Below are 25,577 nucleotides of genomic sequence, written 5' to 3'. Positions count from 1 at the left end.
AACAAGATAGTTAATTGAGCTCTAGAAACTCGCAGAGGACCCGAACAATTTCTGACAGCTATACAGTTTTATCCTAAGATGTGAAATGCAAATAATTCAACAAATTATCTCAGCAAGCAGCACACAAAGATAACTGTTTTGTACAAACAAATTAGTGCATCATGGTTAAAAAAAAAATTATTTTCAAACCCTTCATAATTAAGTGAATCCTAGACTAGATTTCTTCTCCAACTTAACATTAGACTGTTAAAGCTACAGTTTCCCTTTTAGCAGGACTCTGCCCGCCAGTATTCCTGTTTGGTTGGTCTATGGAAATATTACCTTACCTTAAAGGTAAATTACATCATCTTCCTTTTGCTAAATGCATATTGTAGGTTTTCCTTGCTTTTTAATCATCTTCCAAAGATCACAGCAGCTTTACAAAATGACTTTTAGAAGCTGCCCTCCCTCAACATACCTCTAACCAAATCCCTGCCTATGCACTCACTCAGTACTATGAAACAGAATACATCAAACCAACTGGAATCAAACATGGACTATCCCGAAACAAAAGTGCTTGTGCTTTATGTATACAACCTGGCTTGGGCCAATGAACACCAACATATTGGGGTAATTCAGTATTTACCTGTGTATCAAAGTCTTGAGGTGTTTCAGCAATGTTTCTGTAGGCGGCGGTGGTACTTTTATCTGTACAGATGTCACATTTGAAAGGGAGCTCGCCGTTGACAGTATTTATGGTGTACACGGACTTCAGGGAATGCTGAGCTCATCAAGAGCATTGCTGTTGATGAAACAGCAGACGATCTACACTGCAGCCAGAGTCCTGTTGTTGATTATTGAGAGGGGTGCAATCCTGCCACTCACTGGTCAACTATATGTGCTACCAGTCACTCACAATGAAAATAGTCTGGCACTATTTAATCAGCTTTGCCAAGTCACCTTCCTGAAAATGCACTAAACTACTGATGAACCTTGTGTTGACTTCACAATGGAATGCTACACCGCTGGCTAAATATCACTGATTTCACCAAATTCAGTAGGCATCAACGCAAGGGACAAATCCTACTCATTCAAGAAATATCGTGCTCAGATGCAGACACTCATCTGGATACAAATCCATGTGATGCTACTGTGGGCTTGTTACATAAATAAAACATTTTTTTTGTGTGCGTGAACCACTCACACACTCGCATGTAATCCCACTTCACGATGGCATTACGCTTTCCAAGGAGTTAGTCTACAAGGTTAGGTTTCTTTTAAATAAAGCTAAGTAACATGTTTTATTACAACTAACCCTGAAGAACTAAATGGTGAGATACTGGCCTTTCTGAATTACACTTCCCACAAAAAGCATTAAAAATAAGGTAGCAACTAAGCTGCTGAAAAGGAATATTCCTAACCAAATTCTCATCATTTTTAATTTTACTCTTGATTATTGCATTTGCATTGAACTTGGGTAAATACAGAAATTTGATGTGCTGCTGATCTTCATATCTCAGGTGGTCTTGGCTGGTTCTTTAGCACAGCCACCAGTTTCAGATCTGGAAGGAATTGGTGGCTGAACTCTTCTATTAGAGTGTCAGTCTCGGACTTGGGTCACCTCGTCAGTAAATGGAACACAGTTCAGCGTATATGTGGTACTGCCGCACAAACAACAGTGTTAAGGTTTTACTTCCTCTCGTTTCCAATGGATACCATCGCCAAACCACCCCGAACCCCAACTAAAACAAAAACACGTTCAGTCTCCCCCTTTCCATCCAGAACCCACACCGGTAATGCTGCTGACCTTGGGGTTCTTCTGGAGGGGTTAGAGGCAGTCTGGTCCAGCTCGTTTAGTACTTGACTGCAAACCTGCCTCACATTTTGCCAGAGGATGTGATGTCACGAACAAGACGCTGCAATTTAAGAGGACTTTGCCTCTTGCACACTTCAATACAACGATGGACCAATTAGGTGAGACAAAAGTATGAAAATCAAGTTGGACAAGTTGAAGTTTCTCTTGTCCACCACCCAAGATCACCCGAGTCCCTGGTTGTGAGCCAAGACATGAGATCGGAGTTGCTCTCAATGAAATCTGTTGCTTTTCCAACTTCAACTAAACCTGAAGTCTTTTAAGCTGCAAGTGCGGTGACAGGAAAAGTAAAAGCCTTATATAATTTACACTGAATCTGTTTTAGCTATTAACATTCCATGTGTTCTGTCTATGACAGGTTGGTCTGCTCTATAACTTCAGACGGCATGTTGAGCTTAAATGGCACAATGCCAGAAACATTCCCTCGTGCCCTTGCACAAGATGTTTTAGGATCTGAGGGTTCCCTTCCCTTCCCTCCCCTCCCCCCCCCCCCGACTATTTGCAACTAAAATACAACTTTTTTTTGTTTTAAACTTCCTGCAAGACAAGACGAAATAGTGTGAAAGCAGCAAGTGCAAAGGTTGGAACATGGGGAAGATGAGGATGTGGTCAGACAGATGTCTCCAACTGTGTAGATGGACTCCCCGGAGCAGAGGAGGCAAGCTTGTTAACGTCTGAGAGAGGGAGGCTGATCCCACTGTCAACAGCATTGTTGTTCTTATTGGGTGAGCGGGGTGGGCTTGGAGCTCCACAGTTGGTGAGGTCCATTGATTTCTACGTCAGTCTCATCAATCAGTGGAATCTGAGGCTCGTCGTCTTCCATTCCGAATTCCTGGGTGGTCATGAAATTGTGGATGGAGCTGCGAGATTCTGGCTTCTCTAACCCCTCGTACAAGTAGCTACGGAACGCATTCACCACTTTGATCTGCAGGGCAGAGGAGCCAAAAAACAAGTAAGTTAGAGAAACGTTTGGCCTTGGTGAGGAAAAGTGGGGTTGTTTTTGGCAGTGTGCAGTGAGAATGGAGATCGTACATATTGCCGATATTATGTGGTCAGGACTGGGTGCAGTGGAGGCTGTAAAAAAAATAACACTGGAAATGTAACTATGACAAATGGAGAAAAAATAAAATTAGTTGTTCAACCGAAATTTTCGAATAAAGAACAGCACTCATATGGAGACTGGACTCAATGCCTGATTTAAATGACAACAAATTGGTTTTTAAGCAACATCCAATTCTTTAAGGCAAAACGATGAAAAAATTTCTGGTAACCACAAAATTTGAAGGAAAAGTCTTGACAGTGGCAGGAAGGCAAGAACGTCATGGGCGTCATCCACAGGGCAAGTGGAGATTTCTCATTACAAAACCCAATTTGTTAGCAGTCGTTGGGATAGTGAGATAGCATGAACAAAAATGAAAGGTCAAAAAGTAACAAGACGTTAATGTATTACTGCAGAGAAAATCAAAGGCAATAAAAGTTGTCGAAATAATTTTGTTGAAAAAGCAACACTGGCAAAGCAAATGTGAGTACTTTCTTAAAACATTATTTCTAATCCCCCCTCCAAATGTCATGCTTGGAAGGGGCTGTGTGAACAGAACTAAAAGTCTGTGCCAAGAGTGTATAACAGGGTGGAGGGCATGCACCCCTCCCTTCAAACAGTGGTGTTAAATAGCCACCAGCCTGGATGGGAATCAAAAGAGTGGAATTCTGGAGAATCCATCTACTTCCGACCACCTTATGGTGGACTCAGTGGAGGAACAAGGTCCAGCTGCAACAGCTACTTATTGGTTAATCAGTACTGTCACTTTCCTTTGGTTTAAGTATATTCACAAGCCAACAACAGGGATTAGAATATCAGTCAGGGCATGGGACGTTTTACATCCGTTTGTACAGAATGGCAGAAGGTAGCCCCAGAAACATCAGGCAACAAATAAAGGATTAAATACCACAAGGCACAGGACTAAGGTATTGAATTCTATAATTAGCAGGCAGAGATACAAATGGAATGAATGATTTCCACTACAGACACCAAGTTTCAAAGGAGTCCACCGACAACTACAATCATTTTCTTATGATCGATTACTGTGAAGATATAAACAAAATGGACCACACTGTTCTTGTTGGACACTGCCCTTTAAAGCAATATGTAAAGGTATAATGTAACAGTGAAGGACAAAGACAAAATAAATGATCACAATCCCAGCAGGCTGTACAACAACAAATACAACACGACAGGATCACAATGCATAACCACCATGCTGGTAGTCAAAATGAGTAATTCTGACATGGTGGTACTTTGGTAAAAAATCAGCAGCTCAAGCTGAACATCATGGTGCACAGAGAGCAACACACAAACATGCAGTCAGCAGGGAAGGCGACGTGTGTAAACATTTGAGTATAGGCCCAATATTCCATTCTGTAACACACACAGAAGGCCAGAGCTGCGTACTTGTGGAATCAAAGCAAAACTTAAGGGACTGGTTTCACCTGAAGATTCCATGTCCTACAACAAACCTGTGGCTTGATCATTCTGCCCCACAGGCACAGCTTCCCGAAACCTTCTTCCTTCATTCCTTGTGCCAGATGGAGAAACAGTAAACCCAGACCAGGCTAACAAACTCTGCAAACTAAGTGCTATTAGAATAATGGGTGGGAAAATAAAATCAAGGTACATCTTCTAAGTACAGATCAATAAGAGGTCAGCAAAAATAAAAGTCAATCTCTGCCCAATGTAAGAGCACTAGATAAAATAACTGTTAGTGGGCAGTTGCTGCTCAATCAGTCCATTATTGTATTCTTAGGGAGAATGTGCTTTTGGAAAGACAGTTTTTGCATTTTTTTTTCCTGTGCTGTGTTAGATTAAGGAGTGAACTCACCTGGGATTTAATTTTGGTTTAACATTACCACATTTTCACTCTGCATAGCTTAAAATCTTAAATTAGCAACCGGGTTTTGATTTTAAGTTAGTGCATCAGAGCCTCGGGATTCACTCTCAATTTCTTTTCCTATATCCCATTGCTCCCCACCTAAAGGCACCAAAATATGTTCAGCAGCTGTTTGTCCTCCTGTTAAGTAGGGAGAAATGTACACAATAACACAACGATTTCTTTCGATGTTGATTTGTGACTGGCAATGGGAACAAAATAGATCGGTGGTCTAATGTTATTACTGTGTTTTAATGCTGCCATCTCGTTTCAACTAGAGGTATGACAGATAAGTTAAGGCACTCCTATAGACAGGAATTTTGTTTTTAAAAGAAAAGCAAAATTAGTTGGTAAGGCATGTTGGCAAAAGAATCTAATTACCCAGAGGATGATGTGCTCATTATTACACTGAAGGAAAACGATTTGATTTTAGGAACCAGATTTTTTATGGTAAACAAGCAGACTAAATAATTTTCCAGACCAGGGTATTAAAAAAAAGGGTTTCAGTGCAGTAAGTGAGGTTGAGGACAGATCCAACTCTCATCTGATCCAACGGGAATGGGGCACTCATTCATAGGCTGTAGACTTGTGGAATTTGGGTTTTGAATTCGTTCATGCCTCAAACACGTTGCATTTCTTGACCAGTTTTCTCGCAAATTCCCCTCAAATCACCTGCTCTCTTCACAAAGGGTGACCTACGGCATTCCTCGCTGTAACAGTTAGCTGAACTCTTCATTTGAGCACAGAGTCCATTCATTAGTTCAGACTGAGGTGGGGAGCCAATACAGGAGGTGGGAAACCCTAATTTACTGGTGACCATTGACATTTCCATCTATGAAAATATAAATTCTATACACATTTTATTCTTGCTCCTTAAACTATCCTAACTTTCTGAAATACAGTTATGTTTTCCATTCAGATACCCCAGTGCACATCTAAACTATCAGGGACAAAAAGAACAGAAGGCAGAATTCTGTGGTGGTTACCAGATTGGATCACCCCCCTTTCCAAATTGTGTTGCTGAGGAAAAACTAAAATTTATCTTGTCACTTTGCTCCATTTATCTCCCAACGCTTACTTTTAAGATCTTCCTATGTCGGTTAAAGGCAGCCCCACGAGTGATGGATTACATGATATTAAGAACTCCTGGAGTAGATTTTAAAATAGCAGTCACTTCACCTGTCTGGGCAATAATGTGGTCAGTCAGGGCAGACGTTATTGGGCAGGAACAAACCGCAAAAACACCAGGGTATTGCACTTTACCATCCCATAATAAACAGCACCAACTTAATTTTATCTCCAAAGCAAAACGTTTAACCGTACAACTTTTTTTTTAATGAATAAGGGTACGTCAGACATGTCTGTCAGACCCTACTAACTCGGAGATCCAAATGGGAAGGGAAACACAGTTATGGCTTAGAATTCCATACAACATTACTGCTCGTCAGCCTTGAGGCAAAGCTGCTGAAAGCTCAAATGGAAGACAACAGAAAGTAAAGAGTTGCAGTCTCCACAGAAACAACACAGCACAGGCACTGAACGTAAATAACACACAATTCGTAGGCACGATCTTCTGCTGTAACAGAGAGATTAGTTTCCCTGAAAAAGGTCAGGTTTCCAATAATTAGGTGTCACGGATTACAAATGAATGTTCTTCCCAAAGGAGTTGGTAGCATTCTAGAATCACTGTTTAAGAAGACTGAGTGGTAGTTCCCCACTACCTCAGACTTTATTTATGGTTGAACACTGGTGCAATGCTGAACTCAAGAGACAGCCTTTATTTCAACTTATGGCAGGCTGTACATCAGCACTGCTGAACTGCCATTGTTTCCAGCTATGCAGCCAACTCTAAGTTCAGAAATATTCCTCTGCTCCACTTAAATACCCAATTACCAATTAACTGTACTTGAATAACTGGCTCTTAAATCCCTCTCATATATCTGTAGTTATTCAATATTATGCCATTTAGTTGTATGTACCATTTTGCAAACGTTACAAAACAAATTGCAAATGATACCAAGACTCTCTCAAATCAGATTTACAACTTGCTGCTTCCAATAGATTAAAGGGGCTCATATATTTTTTACTGTGAGAAAATGCCTTGAGCTGCATATTAAGAGTTCCCCAGCTTTACTGGTGAAGTGAATTCAATAAATTAAAGGTGCTCAGAATCCAATCAGTAGCTTATTTTTTTTACTGTAAGAAAATGCCTTGAGCTGCATATTAAGAGTTCCCCAGTTTTACTGGTGGAGTGAATTCACGTGCACTTACACCAGAAATTCTAACAGCTGAATAACCTCAAAAGATCTTGGGCATACACTCGAACATTTACACTGCAGACTCAAGCTGGATTAATAGACAACAAAACTCATCTATCAGAGGTGCAAAGAATATTTGAAGAGGAAGAATGAACTGATAGTCTGACTATTTACCTGCCTTCACCACCACACTACTACAGGGATGTCACAATCAGGATGGTCAACGAGTTGCCTAATATTGGGTTCTCAACAAAATGGGGTTGTAAAGCATGATTATTGAACAACAGAGGACAGGAGGGAGTTCCCTGCTACCCTTTGCTCTGGTACAAAGGCACGCAGAGTTAGCGATTTGACAGTACAATCTGTGACACACCAGCACAAGTTTGATCCAACATTGGTTGCTTGTTTCTTAATGCAGTAAAACTGTTTTGAAGAATAGAGAATCAGACAAAGCTGAGAGTCACAACAGAACATATGCATACAAAAAGAATAATTTACCAGGTGTCTACATATAAAGGTCTACTGTGACATTCCTGCACTTAACAAAGTGCCCTGACCTGATCTCTGCCACAATCTAAACTTTGCACTTCATGGATGTTAATAGCATTTTGTGGCTGAATTTATTATTTACAATAGATAGCAGGTCAATTCTCACAGCACTGGCCAACAACTCTAACTATGTGTGCAACTGCTATGCTGCCCATTAATAGAGTGTCTTTTCTGTGAGCTCAAATAACATCATTCTCACTTCATCACTAACACACATGCAAGTTACTGCACACTCATCGCTGGCCGTCAAGACTTTTGAGAATCACCGAGAGGTGGGGGAGGAAGAGGGGAATCCAAGGGTGTGGGAACAGGGCAGGAGAATGGAGGGGAGGTGATGACCTTCTAGAATGAGGAGCCAGGTTCGATGGGCTGAATGGCCTTCCCCTGCTTCTATTGATACTCTTGTTTTCCAATACTACAGGAGGTCCAAATTTAAACTGACTTACAAGGCAAAGAGCATTACATACTCTGCACAGTTTCGGGGAACAAACTGCTCATTAAACTCGGCTCAAGACTAATTCCTCAAAATCAATCTGCGGAATAAAGTTTCTGAGGTTTAAGCTATCCCTGCAGCAAGGGAGGATTTGGAATATAATTAAACTGGTGTAATTTCTGGATTAATAACCTAAATAGGGACTGATGCCAAACTTCTTAACCTTAAAAGTGATTAAATGTCTTTACTACAAAACAATCTGGAAAAAGAAAAAAAAAGTATGGTGTTAATGTATTTGCCTTGTTTTAGTTTAATACATTGGATAAGATTACAGCACTTAGAAACCATTTGGAATTGGTCCAACTGATGGATTTTTAAAACATTCAATAGTCGTTGCACCCCTAGTTTGTACATCTTTTTTAGAAAAAAAAGTGACACCTTTTATCTGAAACACTTCATTCCTGTGATAGAAGGAAAAAACGTTTAGATGCAGCAACCTTTGAAATAAAAACAGAACAAAAAAAAGGCTGAAATGAGAACATTCAGAAACTAAAAGGGGAAGAAGGATAGTCAAGGTTAAGTGCATGGACAGAGATGATATTAATTTCATGCAGTTTTTAAGAAACCAGCACTCACGCCCCACAGTGGTAGTAGCAGAAGTAGCAGGAGTAGTATTGCCAGTAGAAAGCACTACATGTGTTGGGGTAGAAAGATTTTTTACATCATGGTGCTGGCTGATTATGGAGGGCTGCCTTCTCAGCGCTCCCTGCAAGGAAGGTCCACCCTGGAATGTGTTGACTACGCCCATCTGCAAAGAATCAGAGAATAAAACAGCTTTGCTCCACATTGCAAAGATAGAAAGAGAGAGAAAGAGAGAGAAAGAGAGAGAGAGAGAGAGAGAGAGAGAGAGAGAGAGAGAGAGAGAGAGAGAGAGAGAGAGAGAGAGAGAGAGAGAGAAAAAAAGAGGTTGGGGGGAGAGACATGGGGAAGGGGGGGGGGACAGGAAGTTGACCAGAGAGATTGGAGAAGGGAAGGAAGAAGGGGTTGAGGCAGAGAGGGTTGGGGACGCAAGAGTGTGGAGGACACAGAAAGGGCAGGATAAGGTGGTGGGGGGTGGAGGTGACAGATTGAGCAGGAGCAGAAGGGAAACAAGTGTGGGAGGCAGCTGAGGGATGCAGGGAGGGTGGGGGGAGATAGGGGGACAGCAGACGAGCTACGGGAAGGCTGGGGGGATGAGCCAGGAGGAGGAGGAAGGCAAAGAGACAAGAGAGCAATGGAAGAGCTGACAGCGAGGAAAGATGAGAGTGAGACAGAGAGGATAAAACAAAGCGGTGAATACGGAGGAAGAACACAGAGGGAGAGAGGGTGAAAAGGAAAAGGAACAGAAAGCAAAACACTGAAAACCAAAGGGATGATGTCGAGTCCCAGTTATACTGGACAACATCAAGCGCCCCACAACAAGAATAAAACAGCAAAGGAGTAAAAGCAATATGGAAAATGTGTAACAGCTATGTCAAGAGAAGGGAAAAGACAGAGAAGCAGAATTCCTGGAGGAGAGGTTATTTTTGGCCGGGTAGACAAGAATTTGAGTACAATTTGTTTCTAGAGACGTGTGGGTGGACATTACCTAGAGGAGGGACCTATTATATAAATACTGTCTTATTTAAAACAAAACAAAACATCAGTTCAGTGAAAGACATTGGTAAAGAGGGTGGGAATTGGCAGCTTTTGGGGGCAGGTGGTCTAATTCCTTTAGACTGACAGCTTCCAGTCAGCGATCCATTGCTGTGGTGGGCTGTGAGTTTGTCAGCATACCTGAGTCTGGATTCTATTCAGACCTCTGAACCAGAGGATCTGCCCCCGCCGGAGCTCCATCTCCGCATGGTCGATTTCGTCGTTGTCCTCCATCAGCTCTCCTTCGGGGATGTCGTCTTTCGTTGTGCCGTGGCCAGCCTCCTTCAGGAATTTCAGGCGACTTGTCGGGATCGTGGAGATAACCTGGGGATAGGTTTTGACATGCTGTTGTCATTCTGAAGACGGAAGGGTGATGCAGGGGAAAGTACACCTATTCTACATTATTGAGAGGCCACAACTGTCTCTCCCAACACTCCTGTGATGCTCCTTTATTACACTAAAGGTGCTAACTCAATGCTGGTTGATGTTAACGTCAGCTGTGGCTCAGTGAGTTGCAATCTCAGCTCACAGCTCGAAGGGGTGGGGGTCACATCCTAAATGGTTTGGACTTCTCCACATTTATAAGGTGCAATGTTTGTTTGACCTGTACAGCCCTACACCCTTTATACGTTCTCGCTGATTTACAAAGTGACAGATTCATCCAACATCTGCCTCAACTTTTAGTGCATTGAACTTAGAACAGTACAGCACTGGACAGGCCATTCGGCCCACGATGTTGTGCCGATCTTGATGCCAATTTATACCAAATGTCCTCCTCCTGTGTATCATCCATTTTCATGTGTCTATCTAAACTCCACCAAACTGCCTGCTTCCACTTCTACCCCTAGTAACCCATTCCAGGCACCCCACCACTCTCTGTGTAAAAAAAAAGCGTCCCCTTTAAACTCCCCACCCCACCAACCTTAAAAGCATGTCCTCTGGTGGTTGACATTTCTGCCCTGGGGAAAAGACTCTGTCTAGCTAAGCCTCTCATAATTTTAAAAACCTGTATCAGGTCTCCCTTCAGCCTCCGATGCTCTAGGGAGAGCAACCCAAGTTTGTCCTACCCTTGAGCAGATAAACCCATGTACTGCAACACCGAGGAAGTGCTGCATTGTCAATGGAACAGTCTTTGGGATGGCAGGTCAGATTGATACCTTGGCTGCTCCCTCTGATGAACATAAAAATCCCATGGCAATGGTCAAAGCGCAGCAGGGGAATCTCAGATGCCCAGGTCAACGTTCCTCCCTCAGTCAACGTCACCAACAGATCGGAGACACAAGAGACGGCAGATGCTGGAATCTGGAGCAAGAAAACAAACTGCTGGAGGGACTCAGCGGGTCAGGCAGCGTCTGTGGTGGGAAATGGACAATCGAGGTTTCAGGTCGAGACCCATCTGAAGGGTCTTGAGCTGAAACGTCAACTGTCCATTTCCCACCACAGATGCTGCCTGACCCGCTGAGTCCCTCCAGCAGTTTGTTTTCCCCACCAGCAGATTACCTGGTGATGATCATGGTGCTGTTTTTGGGAGCTTGCTTTGAGTAAGTTCCCTGCTGTATTTCATTGGTTGCAAAGTGCTTTAGGATGACCCACATGCAAGGTGCTCTCTCCCTCTTGTCTACAGAGATGGTGACAACCCCCTCTATGCACAGAGGGGGGAGGGACGAACTCTTCTGTGGAGGGGGCAGAGACCCTATATGGAGATGGTGGTACCTCTCTCTATCCACACTGGGCCAAACCTCACCCAGCTTCCCTTCCGATTGAGAAGTGTTCGCTCTCCAGGGAAAAGGAACACCCCAAATTCCCTAAAGACAAAACCACACGATAGAACCCGTCTGACGCTGGCAATGTGAAGTAGCGAGGTGGTGCATATAACAGAGGATAAACTGACCAGCATACCTGTCCCCACAGCAGCTCTCCAACTCCAATGAAAATGCACCACAGCCACTGGTCGAGAGTTAGTCCCGAGCAGCTGAACGGCTTACCGCCAAACTCCACAATGATGATCTACAGCAAAGAAAAATTCTAGCATCAGACATCTTCTTGATGGATGAGTGTCTTCTATAATTATTTACAAATCGTACAAGTTTTCAAATATATCCACTGGGAGAACTGATGTGAGCGTCACTTCTACACATTCCTACAATTTGATGAAGTGTATGGGTGCAAATATCCGTTTGGGAGAGAGGTTGCAAAGACCTGACCTCTTCACCCATCCGACTCATGTCCATGTTCTTTAAGGTTTAAGTGGTTAGAATAGGAAACCACTGGATAAAGCCTGACAGGACCAATTGGTCAATACTCTGTTTAAAAATCCATTCACTATCGCATGAATAACTTTATTACACTCCAGTTAAAAGACTGCACGACCAACGAGCTCCTCATCATTACCCCAAAGGCAACAATAAAGGCCCAAGGTGGCATCTATCATCAGGAATCCCCACCATCCAGGCCATGCCATCTTCTCGCAGCTACCATTGGGCAGGAGGTACAGAAGCCTGAAGTCCCACACCACCACGTTCAAGAACAGCTACTTCCCTTCAACCATTCGGTTCTTGAACCAACCTGCACAACTCTAATCACTGCCTCAGCAATGGAACACTACGGACTACCTCTTGCACTATCTTGGACTTCTCTAATTCCATTTTTGCCTTGTTTTGCACAGTCTTTTCACTGCCTGTATAATTTACACTCTGTGTGCTGACTGTACCTACGTGCCTGTGGTGCTGCTGCAAGCAAGTTTTTCATTGTACCTGTACCTCAGTGTACTTTTACACACGGCAATAAACTCGACTTGACTTGAAGTGGTTTAATTAAACTTGCACATAAGTAGAGATATGTCGGCTGGAAGAGCAAGTCTCTATGAGGGTTCTACATGTGACGTCAGGACTCAAGAACACAAGGCACTGGTTTTGTCAGCCACACTGATGACTTTGTGGTGAGGAGTCCCGTTCAGAGTGTACAGTGCTCTAAACCATTGCTTTAGTCTCCAAATTTAAAGACAGATTTAGAGTCATAGAGAGAGACAGTGCGGAAAGAGGTCCTTCAGCTCGAGTCCACACTGAACATCAACCATCCATTTACACTGATCCAACATTAATCCCATTTTTTCTAGTCTCCCACATTCGCATCAACTCTTCTCCAGATTCCACTACTCACCTGCACAGTAGGGGCAATTTATGGTAAGCAATTAACCTATCAGCACACACGTCTTTGGGATAGAAACATAGAAAACCTATAGCACAATACAGGCCCTTCGGCCCACAAAGTTGTGCTGAACATGTCCCTACCTTAGAAATTACTAGGCTTACCCATAGCCCTCTATTTTTCTCAGCTCCATGTACCTATCCAAAAGTCTCTTAAAAGACATCATATCCACCTCCACCACTGTTGCCGGCAGCCCATTCCACGCACTCACCACTCTCTGAGTAAAAAACTTACCCCTGACATCTCCTCTGTACCTACTCCCTAGCACCTTAAACCTGTGTCCTCTTGTGGCCACCATTTCAGCCCTGGGAAAAAGCCTCTGACTATCCACACGATCAATGCCTCTCATCTTCTTATACACCTCTATCAGGTCCCCCCTCATCCTCCGTCGCTCCAAGGAGAAAAGGCCGAGTTCACTCAACCTGTTTTCATAAGGCATGCTCCCCAATCCAGGCAACATCCTTTTAAATCTCCTCTGCACCCTCTCTATGGCTTCCACATCCTTCCTGTAGTGAGGTGACCAGAACTGAGCACAGTACTCCAAGTGGGGTCTGACCAGGATATGGCAGCAAACATGCCAGTCAGGATGAAGGGTCTTGACCCGAAACGTCGACTGTCCATTTCCCTCCACAGATGCTGCATCCAGAGAGAAGCTGGTACGGTTTGGAAAGAGGTGGCGTTTTGATGCAATGTCTCAGTTCAAATACTTTGAACTGAACACAATAAGCAGACTCACTGCACTCTGACAGGCACTCTGAGTGAAAAGGTAGACGAGGGCTATTGTTCCACAGTCCTTTGGCCTTTTTTGCCTCTCCACATAAACAGGGTTAAAAACAACAAAACAGTACAAAGCCCCACACTTCCAGAGTAACACAGTACCTGAATTAGAAAAGTTCCCACCACAATGCTGCAAAAGATTGGATTTCGGAAAATTGCTTCGAACACATTCCGCTCCCCATGGATTTTGCGAGCGTTGATCTCGTTGAAGAGCTGCATCATCACAAAGGTGTTGAAGACGATGGTGTAATGTTCAGTGGGGGGAGAGTGGAGTGGAGCATTCCTCCCACTGTCGATGTCAAAAAACTTCTCGCCTGCCAAAGAAATTGTTGCAAATTAACCTCCAGAAAAATGCAATGCTGGAGTTTTTCATCTCGAGAAAGGTCCCTGATCTGGTTTGAAGCTTTTGCAAGTTTTGGTTTATTAGGAAGAGTCCAGTTCACCAGGGTAGAAATGTCAAACCCCAGAGGATATGCTTTTAAGGTTGGGAGAGGGGTGGGGGTGGGGAATTTTAAAGGCAATGTGAGGGGCAAGTTTTTTTTTACGCAGAGTGGTAGGTGCCTGGAATAGGTTCCCAGGGGTAGAGGTGGAAGCAGGCAATTTGGTGGAGTTTGAGGCTTTTAGATAGACACATGAATGTAAAGGGAATGGAGGGAGATGGATGACACACAGGAGGAGGACATTTAGTATAAATTGGCATCAAGATCAACACAACATTGCGGGCCAAATGGCCTGTCCCGTGCTGTACTGTTCTCTGTATGTTCACAGAGGGAAACCAAAAGTTGAGGCAAATGTTGGATGAATCTGTCACTTTGTAAATCAGGGTGTAGGGCTATACAGGTCAAACAAACATTGCACCCTATAAACATGGAGAAGTCCAAACCATTCCTTCTTTGCTGCAACTTACTTCATTGATTTGGGGCAACTTCATCCCCACCCCAGTGTAAAGTTTCTTTATTGATCGGTTGATCACGTTTCCTTGATCCCGCTGAAGGTGCCGGCTTCCCAGGTTAAGGATGGTAGTGCTGTGTTTGGGGAAAACCTTTGTCTACCCACCCACTCCCCATCTGGTGCTGATTGAAGATGGAACCAATGCAAAGCATGGATAGCCCAGAGGTTTATATCGTCAGCTAGAGCTGTGCCAAGACTGTCATCAGTTGTAATAAATAATAAAAATGGTAAAACTCCTTGCTTCCAAGTTACAAGGTTGTGGGTTCAACTCCTGATTCAGTGTTAGAACACAGAACAGTACAGCACATGAACACGATACCTGTGCTGAACACGATGCCAACTTAAACTAATCCCTCCTGCCTGCACATGATCCATATCCCTCCATTCCCTGCATGTTCATGTGCTTGCTTAAATGCCTCTTAAACTCCACTGTTGTATCTGTTCCCACACCACCCCTGGTAGCACGTTCCAGGCACCCACCACTCTGTCTAAAAAAAACTTTCCCCACACATCTCCTTTAAACTTTTCCCCTCACCCCTTGAAGTTATGCCCCCTAGTATTTCACACTTCTATTCTGGGAAAAAGATTCTGACTGTCTACCCTATCTACACCACTCATAATTTTATAAACCTCTATCAGGTCTCCCCTCAGCTTCCGACGCTCCAGAGGAAACAACCCAAATCTGTCCAACCTCTCCTTATAGCTAATACTCTCCAATCCAGGCAGCATCCTGGTGAACCTCTTCTGCACCCTCTCAGAAGCCTGCACATCCTTCCTGTAATGGGGCGACCAGAACTGCACACAGTACTCCAAGTGCAGCCTAAGCAAAGTTTTATAAAGCTGGTTTAATACAAGAGTTGAGCCCAGAAGTCTTGCCTGACCCTGAACGAGGCACAGAGCACTGGTGGATGTGCCGTTTCTCAGATGAGATGTCGGCCTGCATCCTGGGATGGATGGAAAAGACCTTGTGGCACCATCTCAAACAAGAGAAGGGAGTGATCCCAAGCAGACCAGCCAATCATCGCCACATTCTGATTGACGAATGCTCCACACCTATAACCATACATCAGAAAACTTGCTTCATTGGCTGTTCCGTGCTCTGGGGACACCCTTGGATTATGAAAAGCATTTCGTTAATCAAAGTCTTTCTTTTCGACAAGCTCACTTAATTGGCCACAGATTTACTTATTAACACCTAGTGAACAAGATCAAAAGTTTGGCAACAAAACAATGATAATTTCAACTGACGTATGAAACCGAAACAGGGAGAATTCTACTCTCAAAGTGTCCACACTTATTAATTGATAATAATATATTACTAATAAATTAATCACACCAAATGGATTTATTTCAAGAGACCTGCCAACACAGCTCTCAGATTAACGATAGGAGTCTACTCAGCCTGCTGTGGTTGGATTCTCCCTTGCCTCAATATATACAGCTCAGTACGGCAACTGCTCAGCCCAAGACTGCAAGAAATTGCAGAGAGTTGTGAACACAGCCCAGTGCATCACATAAACCAGCCTCCTCTTTATTGACTCTGTCTACAGTTCCCGCTGACTTGGGAAAGCAGCCAACATAACAAGGACCCCTCCCACCCCGGTCAGTCTCTCTTCTCCCTTCTTTCCCATCGGGCGGAGGATACAAAAGCTTGAGAACACCTACCACCAGGCTCAAGGACAGCTTCTATCCCGCTGTTATCAGACTCTTGAATGGACCTCTTGTACGATAAAGATGAACTCTTGACTTCTCAACCTACCTCATCATGGTCCTTGCACCTTATTGTCTCCCGGCAGCACTGCACTTTCTCTGGAAACTATATTCTGCATTCTGTTTTCCTTTTGTACTACCTCAACTGGTATTGGTATTGGTTTATTATTGTCACGTACCGAAGTACAGTGAAAAACTTGTCTTACGTACCACTTGTACAGATTAATTCATTACACAATGCACTGTGGTAGTACAGGGTAAAAACAATAACAGAATACAGAGTAAAGTATCACAGCTACAGGGAAGTGCACTGCAGGTAGACAATAAGGTGCAAGGTCACAACAAGGTAGCTTGTGAGGTCAAGAGTTCATCTCATCGTATAAGGGAACCGGTCAATAGTCTTATCACAGTGGGGTAGAAGCTGTCCTTGAGCTTGGTGGTACGTGCCCTCAGGCTCCTGTATCTTCTGCCTGATGGGAGAGGGGAGAAGAGAGAATGATCCAGGTGGGTGGGGTCTTTGATTACGCTGGCTGCTACACCAAGGCAGCGAGGGGTATAGACAGAGTCCATGTAGGGGAGGCTGGTTTCCGTGATGCGCTGAGCTGTGTCCACAACTCTCTGCAGTTTCTTGCGGTCCCGGGCAGAGCAGTTGCCATACCAAGCCGTGATGCATCTGGATAGGATGCTTTGTGTGGTGCATCAATGTACTTATGTATGGAATGATCTGTCTGGATGGCACACAAGCAAAAGCTTTTCACTGTATCTCGGTACATGTGACAATAATAAACCAATTCCGACCCTCTCCCCTCCATCACACCTCCCCATTAGCATCTCCAGACAAAGAGAACTCATCCTATATCCTCAAAATCCCCCAGCAACTTCTTCCAACAATTAAATCATCTATTGACAATATAAAGTCCTTTCCTGGTAAATCCTCCCTTGACACGGAGAACAGGAATGTGACACTCCAGGCCCTTCAGACTGGGAGAAGTTCTGGACTACTGCATGTTCTCAGACGGTCGTGGAGCCACAGGACAAAGCAACTTCTCCACTATGTGCTGGGGAGAGGGAATTAACCAGAGAGCAATCTAAACTCAGGAGGGTCCAACTCCTCCAACCTATCAGAAGCTTCAGAGGTAGAACCAGCTGATTCATAGGCACGGAGCAGGGAGAAGGATTGGTAGAGGGACAGAGCTTAATGGCCAAATAGAAACATTAGGAAAAATGTTCAATTTTGACTTTAAAAGTGTGCACTTTTGGGCAACAGAGGCACAGAAGAAGAGGTGCTTCCTCACAATTCCTGGGACCCAGATCCAATCCTGAACTCCGGCACTGTCTGTGTGGAGTTTGCACGTTTTCCTTGTGACCCCGTGGGTTTCCCCCGGGTGCTCCAGTTTCCTCCCACATCCCAAAGACGTGCGGGTTGGTCGGTTAATTGCCCCTAGTGTGTGGGTGAGGGGTAGAATCAGGGAGGAGTTGATGGGAATGTGAAGAGAATAAAATGGGATTAGTGTAGGATTGGTGTAAATGGTGGTTCCTGGTCGGCACAGACCCGTTGGGCTGAAGGGCCTGTTTCCCTGCTGTATGACAGTCTATGTTGCAGGAGGGGAGTGGATTTGACTGGCTGAAGAGAGAACTCAGAATAATTTGGAGCTCCAGATTCCAACATCTGCAGTCTCTTGTGTCTCTGAGAATAGTTTTGTTATTCATTCAAGGGATGTGGGCTTTGCAGGCTGAGCCAGCATTCAATTGCCCATCCCTAATTGCCCTTGAGGAGGTGGTGGTGAGCTGCCTTCTTGAACTGCTGCAGTCCTTGAGGAGTGGGTACACCCACAATGCTGTTAGGGAGGGAGTTCCAGGATTTTGACCCAGTGACGGTGAAGGAACGGTGATATATTTCCAAGTCAGGATGGTGTGTGGCTTGGAGGGCAACTCCCAGGCGGTGGTGTTCCCCGTGCTCCTGCTGCCCTCGTCCTTCTAGCTGGTAGAGGTGGTGGGTTTGGAAGGTGCTGTCTAAGGAGTCTTGGTAAGTTGCTGCAGTGCATCTTGTAGATGGTACACACTGCTGCTACTGTGTGTCTGTGGTGGAGTGAGTGAATGGTTGTGGATGGGGTGTCTATCAAACAGTGTTGAGCTCCTTTACTGTTGTTGAAGTTGTACTCATCCAGGCAAATGGAGAGTAGTTGTAACTTGGGGACTGGAATATGCTTTGAAACTTTACATTTTACCTCTGAACCAGCAATCAGCTTAGTCAAAACTTAGGGCCAAAGCTTCATTACAACAGCTGACCACACTTTGAAAGTGTTTCAGTAGCTGTAAAGCACCTTGAGATGACCGGAAAGGGATTGATAAGTGGACTGTGTAAATACAAGTCTCCTTCTTCCCCATGAAATTGAATTGACCTGTACAATCGGTTTGTAAGAAGCTTTTCACTGTACCTCGGTACAAGTGACAATAATAAACCAACACCAAGTCAAAAATCAAAATAATCTAACAATTAGAAGCTTCAGAAAGGACAAGCCCTGCCTCATTAACGTTCTTGTGAATGCACACAATCGGATACTTTCAGAAAGTTTCGTTAGAGTTTTAACTGAAGGGTTACCCACTGCCTGATGCAACCCAAGTAAAACTTTGAATGGAAAAAGAGTTGGGTGGATTGAGTAAACAATGAATGCCTGTTGAGGGAGAACTGGCAGAGGCAGGAGCACCAGACTAATTGAGGTTTGTTACCTGGGCTACTGGATCTAGAAAGGGCAACAAAGTGGTACAACTGGCACATTGATCTGGTGGGGGATGGAACACTGATCCAGTTGAGCAGAATTAGAATTACAGAAGGGCCTGTATAATATTTTAAAGTTAAATTATTGCAGATGAAACTCATTACGTGTAGGTTTTCTTAATGTACATGTTCACTGGACGTGGTGTTAACTATACATCTTTAATTACCCTCAGGAGAAAGCCAACCACAGGTTGTATGGGGGATCAGGTATTGGCCAGGGTAAGGACACCAGTGAACTGATGAGCGTTTACAACGACCTGATAGTTACATGATGCCTGGGGATCTCCTTGCTACTAAAAGTCACTTTACAAAATGGAAGCTATTGAGGTAGGAGAACCACACATCCAGCATCCGAATGCAATCAAACAGCTTCTGCTGAATCACCTGCAATAGTTTAGTGTTTTTTTCACAATATCAGAACATATGACAGCACTAACGAAGGTTTCAAATTAAAAGTAGTAATTGATTACCTCTCTCAGATTGAATGGTAATAAGTAAGTGAGATGCTATACGTATTGGATTTTCCTTTTCAAAAACAAAAATCACAGAGCTGTCTTGAGGCAGCGCCTCAAAGAAGCAACATCCATCATCAAAGATCCCCACCATCTGGGCCATGCCATCTTCTTGCAGCTACCATTGGGCAGGAGGTACAGAAGCCTGAAGTCCCACACCACCAGGTTCAAGAACAGCTACTTCCCTTCAACCATTCGGTTCTTGAACCAACCTGCCCAACCCTAATCACTACAGTTTAGCAACACTATGACCACTTTGTACTAAAATGGACTTTGTTTTTTTTTGCTCTAATTGTGTTCTTGTAAAAATTGTGTTAATTTATGTTTTTCTTGTGAATGCTGCTTATCTGATACTCTGTGCCTGTGATGCTGCTGCAAGTTTTTCATTGCACCTGTGCACACATGGACTTGTGCACGTGACAATAAACTCGTTTTTGACTTTGATGAGAAGAATCACTTCCGCCATCCCCCCCCAAGGCTCAGTGCCCAATAACTGCTTCACAGAGGTAGGGTGGAGAAAATTAAACACACAAACAAATGCACCGCCGATGAAACTGACCAGCAAAGAGGAGTGTGAAGATGATGGTGAGCTGGTAAACTCCGTGGCCCAGGATGTTCTTCATCATTGTCCGAGAGATCAGTGGCTTATTCCTGCCGTAAGGCTTGCGAAGCAGAAGAGACTCTGTTGGGGGTTCGGTTGCCAAGGCCAAGGAGGCAAATGTGTCCATGATCAGGTTTACCCAGAGCATCTGAACGGCTTTCAGTGGAGAATCCTGGTTTGGAATTTAAATGCAGACATAAGAGATGAGAGCAGAAGGTCATAATGCTCCTCAACTCCACTCTTCCAGTCAATGTAATCAAGGCTGATCTGATCTTTACCCTGAGCTCCACCTTCATACCTGTTCACCATAACCTAATCTCAACAGTCCAAAAGTCTCTCTCAGCATCGACTTAGGACATATTCTCTGGGTTGAAAACTCCTAAAATTCACAACTCTCATATAGAACAGAACTGCCCCTTGGCCCACCATGTTGTGCTGAACTAATTAAACTAGTAATTAAATGCTTAACTAAACTAATCCCTTCTGCCTACACAATGTCTATATCCCTCCATTCTCTGCACATTCATGCCCCTATCTAAGAGCCTCTTAAACGCCTCTATCATATTTGCCTCCATTCCTGGCAGTCCATTCCAGGCACCCACCACACTCTGTGCAAAACACTTGCCCCACACATCTCCTTTGAACTTACCCCCTCTAACCTTAAATGCGTGCCCTCGAGCATTAGACATTTTGACCCTGGGAAAAAGATACTGGCTGTCTACTCTATCTATGCCTCTCATAAATCTTATAAACTTCTCTCAGGTCTCCCCTCAGTTTCAGCTGATCCAGAGAAAACAACCCAAGTTTGTCCAACCTCTCCTTATACCTCATACCCTCTAATCCAGGCAGCATCCTGGTAAACCTCTTCTGCACCCTCTCCAAAGCCTCCACATCCTTCCTGAAATGGGGCAACCAGAATTGAATGCAATACTCCAGATGCAGTCCAACCAGAGTTTTATAAAGCTGCAACATAATTTCCCAACTCTTGAACTCAGTGCCTCAATTAATAAAGGCAAGCGTGCCATACGCCTTCTTTACCACCCTATCAATCTGTGCAACCACTTTCAGGGAGTTATGGATTTGGACCCCAAGATCCTTCTGTAAATCAACCCTGTTAAGGGTCCTGCCATTAACTGTGTATTGTTCCTTTACATTTGATCTTCCAAAGTGCAACACCTTACATATACCTCCTTCACCTCAGTTTTAAATTCCTTTATCCACAGAATATGCTGCCTCATCCATAAATTCCCTAACCTGGGGAAACATCCTCCTAGCATCTACCGTTAACCACCCCTCCTCTCAAAATCTTATCTTTCAATAAGATCATCTCCAACTTTTCTGAACTGCAGCAAGTGTAAGCCCAATGTGCTCAATCTTTCCTTTAAACCCCAGTCAATTAAGATCATCAGGTAGCTAATGATAGGAGCAGGCTCTGCAGTCCACATTACCATGCGGTATGAATTACAGAGCCACAAGAGAGACTGCAGGTGCTGGAAATCTGGACCAACAACACACAAAATGCTGGAGGAACTCAGCAGGTCAGGCAGCATCTATGGAGGGAAATGAACAGAATGGTCCTGATGAAGGGTCTCGGCCTGAAACGTCGACTGTTTAATTCCCTCCATAGATGCTGCCTGACCTGCAGAGTTCCTCCAGCATCTTGTGTGTGATGCAGAATGAATTATATTTCATTCCTCAGGATCACAGCACATCGCTTTGGAGTTACCATGAATGGAACCAAATTATACTCCAGAAGTGACTGCAGCTCAGCGAGAGTTTTACCATGGGCCACTAGTCACACTAGACATGACAACAATGCAGTTTTAATTTATTCAAGGAAATTTAAAATTCTCCCATATTATCACATGTTAAGCTCATCACATGGGCTCTCCAATTAGACTGGGATCTCCTGTAGAATATTCACCAATCTAATATTCCCCTCTCGCCAATACTGACACCCAAGGCCCATAAGTGTATTTTTAACACTTGTTACAAAGACATGCATCTGAACTGTGAACATGGCCTTCCAACAACCAGAACTTCCCCGAGCAAGGTTCAGTGGCTTCTACTGATTCATTATCACCTCATCAGTCCACTCATTCTGCGTGGCTGTTTTTGGGTACATTCTGGCCTCAGATCCTCACAGAATTCCACTGGTATTCTCACTTACTCCACAGTGGAACTGCCCGATATACGAACTTGCCATGTGTCCAAGACAATGGAACATGTCATATCTGGTACATTACATTACAACTCCCATTACAACTCTTCAGCTCTGCCCTAAGTAACTGCTGTCATTACATTAACTAAAAGCTTCCAGACCAATTCTAACAAAGCCACACAATAGGATTGCAACACTGATGGTGGTTAACCAGTACTGAGCTGTGTTTTAACCATCAAGCATCCATTTATACTAATCCCAATTTGTTCCCCCCAGATTCTACCACCCACTTACACACTAGGGGCAATTTATAGTGGACAATTAATGTCTTCGGGATGTGGAAGGAAACTGCAGCACCAGAGGAAACCCACACAGTCACAGTGAGAACGTGCAAACTCCACATAGACACAACGCCAGGTCAGGACTGAACCCGGATCCCGAGACCTGTGAGGCAGCAACTATATTACTACTTGCAGGTGCACTACTGAGTATGGTATTTTTGCCATGAACCCTATCAACGTTGATTTCTGTATATTTCGACTCATATTTTACTAAGTTTTGCTTCGCAATGAAATTGTAAAATGCAGCACCATACATTGTCAATGCAATAAACTGGGTTTCAAAACTAGAATTCATTTTTATTTTTCATTATTGACTCAAAACTCTCTGGAGAAACGCTAAATGCATTCCAAAAACACAACAAAATTGAAGATCCTGAAAAGTGAGTGACTTATCCACCAGTGCAACCTATATATTGTTTGTTGTAATAACCTGGGCGATCTGGAGTATAACACGTCCCAACGCGGGGCTGAATGCAGTACAGTTACAGAGCCAGTCAAGAGAACAAGGAGGCAGGTGAAGTGCCAACATTGCCCAACTCCACAAGTACTGACCTGGGTGATACAGGCTCCAGTAAAGGCGACGATCACTGCAACCACATTTACTGTCAACTGGAACTGCAGGAACTTGGAGATGCTGTCGTACACATTGCGACCCCACATCACGGCCTTAACAATACTGGTGAAGTTATCGTCTGTTAGGATGATGTCCGATGCCTCCTTTGCGACATCAGTTCCCGCAATGCCCTTTAAAATCCAAACCAACACAGGTCAGAAATTCTGTCTTGCATTTTTTACCGTACTTTGCAGGATAGGCTGATGTGATTGACAACTGAAACAGTTGTTTGTTGAAGCCTAGTCACACTTCCACACACACTCCCAGACAACGTGACTTTAAAAGTAACAGGTAGGACATTTCTGTTCCTTTACCTCTAGAATCAGAAGGGAAACCTACAAGTGATAGAATCAATCATCACTGCCTTGGTGGGAGCCACCAAGTTGGTTTCCTTCCTTTTAGCTGAAGCTTTAACTGCTGCATTGCATAGAATCGTAGAGAGATACAACATGGAGACATCCTTCTGATTACAGTCTGCACCATCCATCAACCACCTATTTTATTTTAAAATTAATGATCCAAATTTTTACACTAATTACATGCCCAACTTACCTACAAACTATAACTTGTTTCCCTTGTGCATTAATGTCACATTCAAACTTAACAATAAACTCTGGGCTTTGTTCACAACAATCAGAAGTCTCATTAAACCCCTGTGTGTCAGTTAGCAGGCCTGATTTTTAAGTGAATTACCAGCAAGACTGGTTATTTTTATTGAAGATGAACTATGGCAAATTTTTGTTTCCCAATTAGAGCAACGTAGCGACTTCACTTTTCTTGCCACGCAGTCCAATTTCCAAAATGCCCAACTGGCAGACGAGACCTCCTGTGTGAAGTACAAAAGTGGCTCACAAGCTGCCAGAAAGCTAGGGGCACAGCTGCACTGCTAAATAAAGTCAGCTCAATTCTCACTAAAACAGAAATAAATTGAACATCAAAAACAATTAGTCTCCGTGTATCATCAGTGGGTGATATTAGGCAGAATATTTAGCTCCTGCTTCTTCAGTCTCTTTCAGCCACTTGCCCAGATATTTAATTGCTGGATGTTCTTTTATCCCCCCCACACAAACACAAAGGGGAATAGTGTCTTTTTCACAGGGAAATGTGACAACAAGCCTCTGGCTTTCTGGCACTTCAGAAATTTGATGGGACGCTTCCTAGTGCAGGCATTGGTTCTATTGTCACGTATTGGTTCTATTGACAGAGTAGATGGGGCAAAGTTGTTTCCCATGGTAGGGGAGTCTAGTACAAGGGGGCACGACTTCAGGATTGAAGGGCAACCATTCAGAACAGAGATGCGGAGGAATTTCTTTAGCCAGAGAGTGGTGAATCTGTGGAATTTGTTGCCACGGGCAGCTGTGGAGGCAAAGTCAGTGGGTGTATTTAAGGCAGAGATTGATAGGTATCTGAGTAGCCAGGGCATCAAAGGTTATGGTGAGAAGGCGGGGGAGTGGGGCTAAATGGGGGAATGGATCAGCTCATGATAGAATGGCAGAGCAGACTCGATGGGCCGAATGTCTTATGGTATACTAAGATACAGTGAAAAACTTTGCATGCCATCCAGTCAGGGAATGCCACACATAATTACATCGAGGTAGTAAAAAGGAAACAGAATACAGAATATAGTATAGCAGCTACAGAGAAAGTGCAGTGCAGGCAGACTAGTAAAGTGCAAGGGCCACGACGAGGTGGATTGGGAGATCAAGAATTCACCTTTAGTGTATGAGAGGTCTGTTCAAGAGTCTGACAACAGCAGGGTAGAGGCTGTCGTTGAGCCTGGTGGTATGTGCTCTTAAGCTTTTGTATCTTCTGCCCGGCAGGAGGGGGGAGAAGTGGGAATGACCAGGCTGGGAGGGGTCCTTGATTATGTTGGCTGCTTTCTCAAGGCAGCGGGAAGTGTAGACAGAGTCAATAAAGGGGAGGCTGTTTTGCGTGATGGACTGGGCTGTGTTCACACCTGCACCCCAATCTTTCATTGAGAGGTGCATAGGATGGGTTCATTCCACATGTGGTACACTGTGGGGAGGGACTTGATGACCTGGCAGTCTGGACAACCTTTTTACTTCCCCAGATCTGGACTGGGATGCCTACCTACCTTGCATCCTAAGACGACCCCAGACAATACTCTCTCCACAGATGCTGCCTGACCTGCTGAGTACTTCCAGCATTTTGATTCCGTTTCCAGCATCTGTAGATTTTTGCTCTTCAGTTACATAGTTCAAAGGCTTTTGGGTT

The 25,577-nt window shown here is 43.9% G+C and overlaps 1 pseudogene; it reads right to left on the bottom strand.

Annotated features, from left to right (window-relative positions):
• Positions 1-1,656: 1,656 nt before the first annotated feature.
• LOC127580721 (plasma membrane calcium-transporting ATPase 1-like) overlaps positions 1,657-25,577 on the bottom strand; it is a 289,484-nt pseudogene continuing 265,563 nt past the window's right edge.

The sequence above is a fragment of the Pristis pectinata genome, chromosome 20 (assembly GCF_009764475.1).
Source record: "Pristis pectinata isolate sPriPec2 chromosome 20, sPriPec2.1.pri, whole genome shotgun sequence".
In the NCBI taxonomy this organism is placed as follows: domain Eukaryota; kingdom Metazoa; phylum Chordata; class Chondrichthyes; order Rhinopristiformes; family Pristidae; genus Pristis; species Pristis pectinata.
This window is presented reverse-complemented; position numbering and strand designations above follow the sequence as displayed.